The sequence below is a fragment of the Sapajus apella genome, unplaced genomic scaffold (assembly GCF_009761245.1).
Source record: "Sapajus apella isolate SASKATOON/1434 unplaced genomic scaffold, GSC_monkey_1.0 scaffold13, whole genome shotgun sequence".
NCBI lineage: Eukaryota > Metazoa > Chordata > Mammalia > Primates > Cebidae > Sapajus > Sapajus apella.
Window position 1 is genome coordinate 8054000 of NW_022436953.1, and position 9598 is coordinate 8063597.

A 9598-nucleotide genomic window follows, 5' to 3' on the forward strand; every position below is an offset into this window, starting at 1 on the left:
ATCTTGGAGAATGACAGTGGATTGTCATAAGCTTAACCAAGTGGTGACTCCAATTGCAGCTGCTGTACCAGACGTGGTCTCATTGCTTCAGAAAATTAACACGTCTCCTGGTACCTGGTATGCAGCTATTGACTTGGCAAATGCCCTTTTCTCCATTCCTGTCCATAAGGTGCACCAAAAGCAATTTGCCTTCAGCTGGCAAGGCCAGGAAGATACCTTTACTGTCCTACCGCAGGAGTATATAAACTCTCTGGCTTTGTGTCATAATCTTATTCAAAGTGCCATTGATCACTTTCACTTCTACAAGATATCACACTGGCCCATTACACTGATGACATTATGCTGATTGGATCCAGTGAGCAAGAAGAAGCACACTGTACTTATTGGTGAGACATTTGCATGCCAGAGGATGGGAAATAAATCTGACTAAAATTCAGGGACCTTCTACCTCAGTAAAATTTCTTGAGTTCTAGTGGTGGAGATATTCTTTCTAAGGTTGCTGCATTTGGTCCCTTGTACAACCAAGAAAGAGGCACAATGCCTAGTACGCCTATTTGGATTTTGGAGGCAATATATTCCTCATTTGGGGTATATTACTCCAGCCCTTTTATTGAATGACCTGAAAGGCTGCATTTTGAGTGGGGCCCAGAACAGGAGAAGGCTCTGCAATAGGTCAACACTGCTGTACAAGATGCTCTTCCACTTGAGCCATATGACTCAGCAGATCCAATGGTGCTTGAGGTGTCAGTGGCAGATAGGGATGCTCTGTGGAGCCTTTGCAGGCCCCCATAGGTGAATCATGGTGGAGGTCTCTAGGATTTTGGAGCAAGACCCTGACATCTTCTGTAGGTAACTACTCTCTTTTTGAGAGATAGCTCTTGACCTGTTACTGGGCTTTGGTGGAAACTGAACGTTTAACTATGGGTCATCAAATCACCATGTGCCCTGTCATGAACCGGGTGCTTTCTGACCCATCTAGCCATAAAGTGGGTCGTGCACAGCAGCATTCTATCATCAAATGGAAGTGGTATATATGTGATTGGGCTTAAGCAGTTCCTGAAGGCACAAGTTACATGAGGAAGTGGCTCAAATGCCCATGGTCTCTACTCCTGCCACCCTGCCTTGTCTTCTCCAGTCTATACCGATGGCCTTGTGGGGAGTTTCCTATGATCAACTGACAGAAAGAGAAGACTGGGGCCTGAATCAGAGATGGCTCTGCACGATATGCAGGCACCACTCGAAAGTGGACAGCTGCAGTACTGCAGCCCCTTTCTAGGACATATCTGAAGGACAGTGGTAAAGGGAAATCTTCCCAGTGGTCAGAACTTTGAGCAGTGCACCTGGTTGTGCACTTTGCTTGAAAGGAGAAATGGCCAGATATGCGATTAGATACTGGTTTGGCTGGATGGTCAGGGACTTGGAAGAAGCATAATTGGAAAACTGGTGACAAATAAATTTGAGAAGAGTATGTGGATGGACCTCTCTGAGTAGTCAAAAACTGTGAAGATATTTGTATCCCATGTGACTGCTCACCGATGGGTGACCTTAGAAGAGGAGGATTTTAATAATCAAGTGGATAGGTTGACCCGTACTGTGGACACCACTCAGCCCGTTTCCATAGCCACCTGTCATCACCCAATGGGCCCATGAACAAAGTGGCCATGGTGGCAAGGACAGAGGTAATGCATGAGCTTGGCAACATGGACTTCCACTCACCACGGATAACCTGGCTATGGCCACTACTGAGTGCCCAGTTTGCCGGTGGCAGAGACCAACACTGAGCCCTTGATATGGCACCATTCTTTGGGGTGATCAGCCAGCTACCTGGTGACAGGCTAATAATATTGGACCTCTTCCATCATGGAAAGGGCAGGGGTTTGTCCTCACTGGAATGGACACTTACTCTGGATATGGGTTTGCCTATCCTGCATGCAATGCTTCTGCCAATACTACCATCTGTGGACTCATGGAATGCCTTATCGACCATCATGGTATTCCACACAGCATTCCTCTGACCAAGGCACTCACTTTATGGCCAAAGAAGTGTGGCAGTGAGTCATGCTCATGGAATTCACTTGTCTTACCATGCTGCCCATTGTCCTGATGCAGTTGGATTGTTAGAATGATGGAATGGCCTTTTGAAGTCACAGTTACAATGCAAACCAGGTGACAATACTTTGCAGGGCTGGGGCAGAGTTATCCAGAAGGCCATGTATGCTCTGAATCAGAATCCAATATATGGTGCTGTTTCTCCCATAGCCAAGATTCAGGGGTCTAAGAATCAAGGGGTGAAAATGGAAGTGACACCACTTATCATCATCCCTAGTGATCTGGCAAAATTTTTGCTTCCTGTTCTCGTGACATTATGTACTGTTGGCCTAGAGGTCTTAGTTCTAGAGGGAGAAACACTGCTGCCAGAAAACGCAACAGTGATTCCATTAAACTGGATGTTAAGATCGCCACCTGGACACTTTTGGCTTCTCCTGTCTTTAAGTCAACAGGCTCAGAAGGGAGTTACAGTGTTGACCAGGGTGATTGACCCAGACTATCAAGATGAAATCAGTCTACTGCTCTGCAATGGAGGTAAGGAAGAGTATAAAGGGAATATAGGAGATCCATTAGGGTCTCTCTTAGTATTACCATGCCCTGTGATTAAGGTCAATGGCAAACTACAACAGCCCAATCCAGGCAGGACCACAAATGGCCCAGATCGTTCAGCATTGAAGGTTTGGGTCACTCGAGCAGGAAAAAACCATGACCTGCTGAGATGTTTGCTGAAGGCAAAGGGTAGTAGAATGGGTAATAGAAGAAGGTAGTTATCAATACTAGCTACGACCATGTGACCAGTTGTAGAAATGAGGACTGTAATTGTCATGAGTATTTCTTCCTCCTTTTGTTAAAAACATGTTTGTGCATGTATACACTTGAACTAAGAAAATATCTTCATTTAATTTCCTTTGCATATCAGCATTTAAATATTGTTAACTTTATGTAATAGTATTTGGGTTGGGGACTGGTGCATTTCTGGTTCATAACAGTTCACACCAAGGACTATCAGTGTTCTCCATGCTACTAGAAGTACAGCCCTTAGCATTTTGGGGTTTAATCATATTAAGCAACCAACTCCAGAAACCCCAAAGCTAGTGAAAGAATTCCAACCTTAATATTCTGTTCCTCTAGAACCACTCCTAATATCAAAATCTGTATTAGGGTTTTCTAGAGGGACAGAACTGAAAGGATACACATATATATATATATATGTATATATACACATATACACTCCCCTTTATATATATGTGTGTGTGTATATATGTGTATGTATGTGTGTGTGTGTGTGTATCTATGTATATGGGAGTATAATAAGTATTAACTTACACAATCACAAGTTCCCTCAATAGGCCATCTGCAAGCTGAGGAGCAAGGAGAGCCAGTCCAAGTCCCAAAACTGAAGAACTTGGAGCCCGATATTTGAGGGCAGGGAACATCCAGCACAGGGGAAAGATGTAGGCTAGGAAGATAGGCCAGTCTCCTCGTTTTCATGTTTTTCTGCCTGCTTTATATTTGCTGGCAGCTGATTAAGGGTGGATCTGCCTTCCCCAGCCCACTGACTCAAATGTTAATTTCTTTTGGCAACATCCTCACAGACACACACAGGATCAATACTTTGTATTCTTCAGTCCAGTCAAGTTGACACTCAATATTAACCATCACATTGCATGCACTTGCCAGGACTTCCTAAATTAAAATGGTGAAAACAACATCTCTGCCTTCTAAATTAAAAGGCTAAATTAAAATGGTGAGAGCAACATCTCTGCCTTCTCAATGTTAGAAGGAAAAGTATTGCATCTTTTATCATGAAGTATGATATTTGCTATAGGATTTTTACAGATGCTTTTTATTAAGTTGAGGAAGTTCCCTTCTGTTTCTTGTTTTGTGACTTTTAATCAGACATGAATATTGAATTCCATCAGTACTTTTTCTGCATGTGTTAAGCTTAAGTGTTTTTTTCCCTTTTGTTTTGTTGACATGGTGAATTAGTTTGATTTTCAGATGTTAAATCAACTTGGCACTCTTTCAGTAAACCCCATTTGGTTGTAATGTCATTTTTACATAGTATTAGATTAGATTTAAATCAGATTAGATTTGATATGTTGTTAAGGACTTACACAACTATGTTCCTGAGGGACGTTGTCTGTAGTTTTCCCATAATGTATCTGTCTGGTTTCAGTATTAAGGTTTAGCTAGCTTCATAAACTGAATTAAGAAATGCTCCTCCTCTCCTATTTTCTGAACTACTTTGTGTAAAATTGATATTATTTCTTCCTTAAATGTTTGATGTAATTTGCCAGTAAAGCCATCTGAAATTACATTTTTTCTTATAGAATGATTTTAAATAGGTATAGGGCTATTCAGATTTTCTATTTCCTCTCATGTCACTTTTGATAGTTTGTGTCTTTCAATGAATTATCTATTTGGTATAAATTGTTGAATTTATTAACATAAAGTTTTAAAAAATATTTATTTTACTACCCTTAACATTGTTAGGATCTGAACATGTGATTATTTCATTCTGGTTATTGGTAATTTGAATCTTCTTTGCTTTTTTCTTGATGAATGTAGCTAAAAATTTATCAGTACAATTTTATTGGTATTTATAAAGAACCAGTTTTTCTTTCTTTGATTTTTCTTGTCAGTTTTTTTATTTCATTGATTTCTGCTCTAATACTTAGTATTTTCTTTTACTTGAGTTTAATTTCATCTTATTCTTATAGCTTCTTCAGGTAATTGATTTTAGCTCTTTCTTTAGGCAAACAAACAAAAAAACCCTTAGACCTTAAAGCTATACATGTCCCTCTAAGCTTTGTTTAAATGCATCTCACACATTTAAAAATATTTTTGTTCAGTCTGTGGCTTACCTTTTCATTTCCTTAACAGTATATTTTGAAGAATGGATCTTTTGAATTTTAATAAGACCCAACTTATACTTCTTTTTCTGATGTGGTTTGTACTTTTCTTGTTTTGTCTAAGTGATTTTTGCCTACTCAAATAGTAAGAAAATTTGCCTGCATTTTTTCTGTAGAAGTTTGATAATAGTTTTGGCTTTTATGTTCATATTAATGATCTATTTAGAGTTAATTGTATGTAGGATGTGAGGTTAGAGGTTCACTTTTTCAAATTTTTATTTAAAATTTTGAACTATACAATACACTTTAATTGACTATAGTTACCGTGTTGTGCAAGATTTCAAAAGCTCATTCCACCTGTCTACTGAAACTTTACTTTTGGATCAACATCTTCCCATGCCCTTTCCCCATCCTGTCAGCCCCTGCTAACCACCATTCTACTCTCACTTTTATAAGTTTAGCTTTTTTGAATTCCACATATAAGTGAGATCATGTGGTATTTGTCTTCCTCTGCCAGGCTTATTTCACTTAGTGTAATGTCCTCTAGGTTCATCCATGTTGTTGCAAGTGACAGAATTTTCTTCTCATCAAGGCTGAATAGTATTCCATTGTGTATATATACCACATTTTCTCTATCCATTCATTCGTTGCTTGATACTTTGGTTGGTTTCATATCTTGGCTATTGTGAATAATGCTGCATTGAACATGGGAGTGCAGATGTCTCTTAAACTTGAAACACTTTTCTACTTACAGCTGTTTGATCTCAGGCATATTAAGTAACCTTGCCAGAGTTTGGATATTCATTAGTAAAATGAGAGTAATAATAGCACCCATCTCACTGAATTCCTATGAGGGTTAAAGAGGACTATATGTGATATGTGCACAGTGCCTGGCACATAGTGAGTGCTCAATAATTGTCAGCAGTTACCTAAAAATCATCTCTTTGCTCCTAATAAGAGCATAGAAAGTTTTAGAATATTGTTCTAAGTGGTCAGTTGAAGGATAATAAACATCATGGAAATTGCTTAACTGTTGTCTCAGTGGATATGGTCAAGAATCTTCAATAGATTATGAGGCCTTATATTATGCTCTTTAAATAGGTATTAGGAAGCTGAATGGCTATTAAAGTATATTGTGCCAATTCTGCCTCTTTCACATAAGTGATTAACCTTTTTTATACTTAATCTGAGACAGAATGCCAGGAACTCTTTCCTAGAGTTGCAAAATAACACTGTTCTCTTCTGTGGCTTAAACTAAGACAGTTCCTTTTTCCCCTTCCCACTGTGACAGTGTAGGGGAATTTAATAGCATAAGAAAAACAGTAATTGCCTTCATCACAAAGGCTTTACAAAAGCCCTAATGTCTGGTTTCACCCCAGAATCTTTGAAACAGGACCCTGCATTCTCAAACCTGGATGCACATGGAAATCACCTGGGGAACTTTTAGTAATATTGATATCTGGGTCGCTCTCCAGAGATTCTGATTTCATTGGCCTGGATGTGATGTGGGCACCAGGAGTTTTTAAAGCTTCCAGATGATTCTGATGCTCAGCTGGGCTTGAGAATGGCTGCTTTATATACAGTCTCTCCTCCATGAGAGAAGCCACCATTCACACACACACAGCTTCACCAGGGAGAGGAAGCAATCTCCTCGATCATGGAACTTGATTTCTGGAGGCAAGTCTTGAATTGATTTAAGCCTCTTTGATTAATCCTATCATGACCCACATCATGGTTTACCTCAATCTCTAATCTAATTGGGTTTACCCAATGCCCCATCCCTCCTCTACTTCATTGTACCCTCTGAACTCTTACCTGTGGTTGGCAAACTTCCCTATGTTCTCAACCTTTTCTCTGAATGGAAGTTCCCCTTTCTTTTCTTGCCCTAATGGAGACCCTGCTTCCCTTGTAGCCCTCTTAAATGGAGATGTTTTTCTCATTAAATCTCACATACGCCATGCTTTTCAGGTTGAGAATATGGAGTAGGTGTCATCCTTGCTCTGCATTACTGCATTCATTCTTACTTTATTTTATTTATTTATTTAGTTTTGTGAATGTCAATGTATTTGAATTTGGACCACCTGGCTCTACCACCCACCAATCCTTTAGATTCTTCTACTTACTCACCTCCTGGGCACACTCCTCATGCCCCAAAGGCCTTACCCTTTGGCTCAGTTTGCTTTTTCATCCCTAAATCTCTTATTGATTCTGGTGACTACAGCAGCTATGTGGATGACTCATGCAATGCCCCAGGGCTTTCAGTTCCTTGAGTTCCTCAGTTCCAACAACTTTTTCTCTCTCTACCTCACGTCGCCATCCAATTATTTCACCAGGCTTGAAACTTGGTTTTAAATATTCTGTTGTCTGACAGTGTCTTCCTAATCTTCCAGATAATATGGTCTAGAATAACCAAAACAACTGTTTTCCAACTTTGCTGAGCCCTTCAAAGCATCAGCTCCCCTACTTTGTTACTATTTATCTCATCTTTTCTTTCCTTTCTTATGCAGCTTAGATTTTTGTGGCCCACAATTGTTACTGTTTCCATGAAAACACTTTCAACTCCCTTTGAGGAAGGAGACCCTTAATCCTCTTAAGTTTCTAAGCGCCCTGCCCCCTGGACTTCCACATTGCATTTCAATAGGGAAAGTAAAGGCTGGCAGACCCGGGCACCACCCTTAATCACACTCCAGTTTATCGCAGGCACGGTATGGAGGAATCTTTCCAGAAGGCATTGTTTTTGTTTAAACACGATCAACCACCCCCCAAGTCACGTGGAAAGCCTACTTCATGGATCAAAACCCTTTCACATGTGATTTCTAGAGTTGTAAACCTTTTAAAGGGCAAGGATTTTCTTTGTTGGGGAGCTCGGTTGTTAGGCATCTAAGCCACTGCACCTCCCGGCCGAATAAATCACCACTTCCTTCCCAGTTCGGTGTTCTAGAGGTTTGTTTCCGGCCGTTCCTCCTTCACCTTGACCCTCTGTCTCTGCTGGAATGGACTGGCAACTCTCCTATGTGAGTGTGCGCCCACTGCCTTCTTTCTACCACCCTGGGAACCTACTTTCGTCTTTTTTTTTTTTTTATTGGTACTCATGGTTTATTATTATTATTATTATTATTATTATTGTACTTTAGATTCTGGGGTACATGGGCAGATCATGCAAGATTGTTGCATAGGTACATCCATGGCATGGTGGTTTGCTGCCTCCATCCCCCATCACCTACACCTGACTTTTCTCCCCACGTTATTCCTCCGCACCCTCCCTCCCAGTATCCCTCCCCTATCTCCCCACAGTGGACCCAGGTGTGTGATGCTCCCTTCCCTGTGTCCATGTGTTCTCATTGTTCAACACCTGCTTGTGAATGAGAACACACGGTGTTTGATTTTCTGGTCTTGTGTCAGTTTGCTGAGAATGATGGTTTCCAGGTTCATCCACGTTCCTACAAAGGACATGAACTCATCATTTTTTGTGGCTGCATAGTATTCCATGGTGTATATATGCCACATTTTCTTTGTCCAGTCTATCATTGATGGGCATTTGGGTTGGGAACCTACTTTCTTTTAACTAATGGCTTGCTTCATACTTTGAGAATGCAGAAGTCATAATCTTTCCACTGATGCAGGATTTTTTTCCCTTAGTTCAGCTAGGTCTGGGTTCTTGTCTCATGAACAGGAAAAATTAGGCATGTGGACACTTGAAGAGTAAGTGGAGTAGAATTTATTAAGCAGAAGGAAAGTTCTCAGCAAAGAGAGGGGTCCTGAAAGCACGTTCCCAGTTGCCTCCCTCATGGTTGAATACAGGGTTTTTATATATAAGTTGATGGGTCTGTGTTCACTATTTGTATAAGGTGCAAATTTCTGGTGGCTCCACCGTATTCCCCTAGTGCACAGACAGGTCCTTCGTCTGCTGTGGGTTTGTTTAGGCAAGCCCCCCTGTGCAAGTTCCCTTATCTGCACAAAACATCTGGTGCAAGCACCTGCAGGACAGATTGGAGGCTCTCCAGGACCCTTCCCTCCCTTACTGTTTGTGTAAAGCAAGCTGGCTAACCCCTTTCACCACCAACAAAACTACAAATCTACTTTCAGCAGTGGCTGTCTTCTCTACTTACCTCTCATTGAGAAGTATGACATGACCTTACTTCTTTTTTTATTTTTAAAATTTTATTTTAAAAACTTTTTTAGAGACAGGGTCTCACTATATTGCCCAGGCTGGTCTCAAACTCCCGTGTTCAAGCAATCCTTCTGCCTTGGCCTCGCACAGTGCTAGGATTACAGGTGTGAGCCAATGTGCCTGGCTTACGTCCCTACTTCTATCAGAGGCCAAACTCTTCTTGTGCTCTGGAACTCATCTCCTCACTTTCTCAAGGACTTGGTATTTTAGCAAGCTTTATTGCCTCTCTCCTGTATTATCAGTGTTTTTGTCTACAAGCTCATTACCATTATCTTGCAGATATTTGTACTAGCATGACCCACTAAAAAAACAACAGTCTTTGTTGATTTCATATCCTCTCAGTGCATACCCCAATTCCTTCTGCTCCAGGAAATCTTCTTGAACCCATTGTCTCTCCTTGTATCCTGCTCACTTTTTAATTCTCTAGAATTTAGCTTTGATGTCCAACATACTTCTGGAAACATTTAAATGCAGCAGAAACATTCCTGTCCTAATCTTATATAATCTCTCAACTACATTTGCT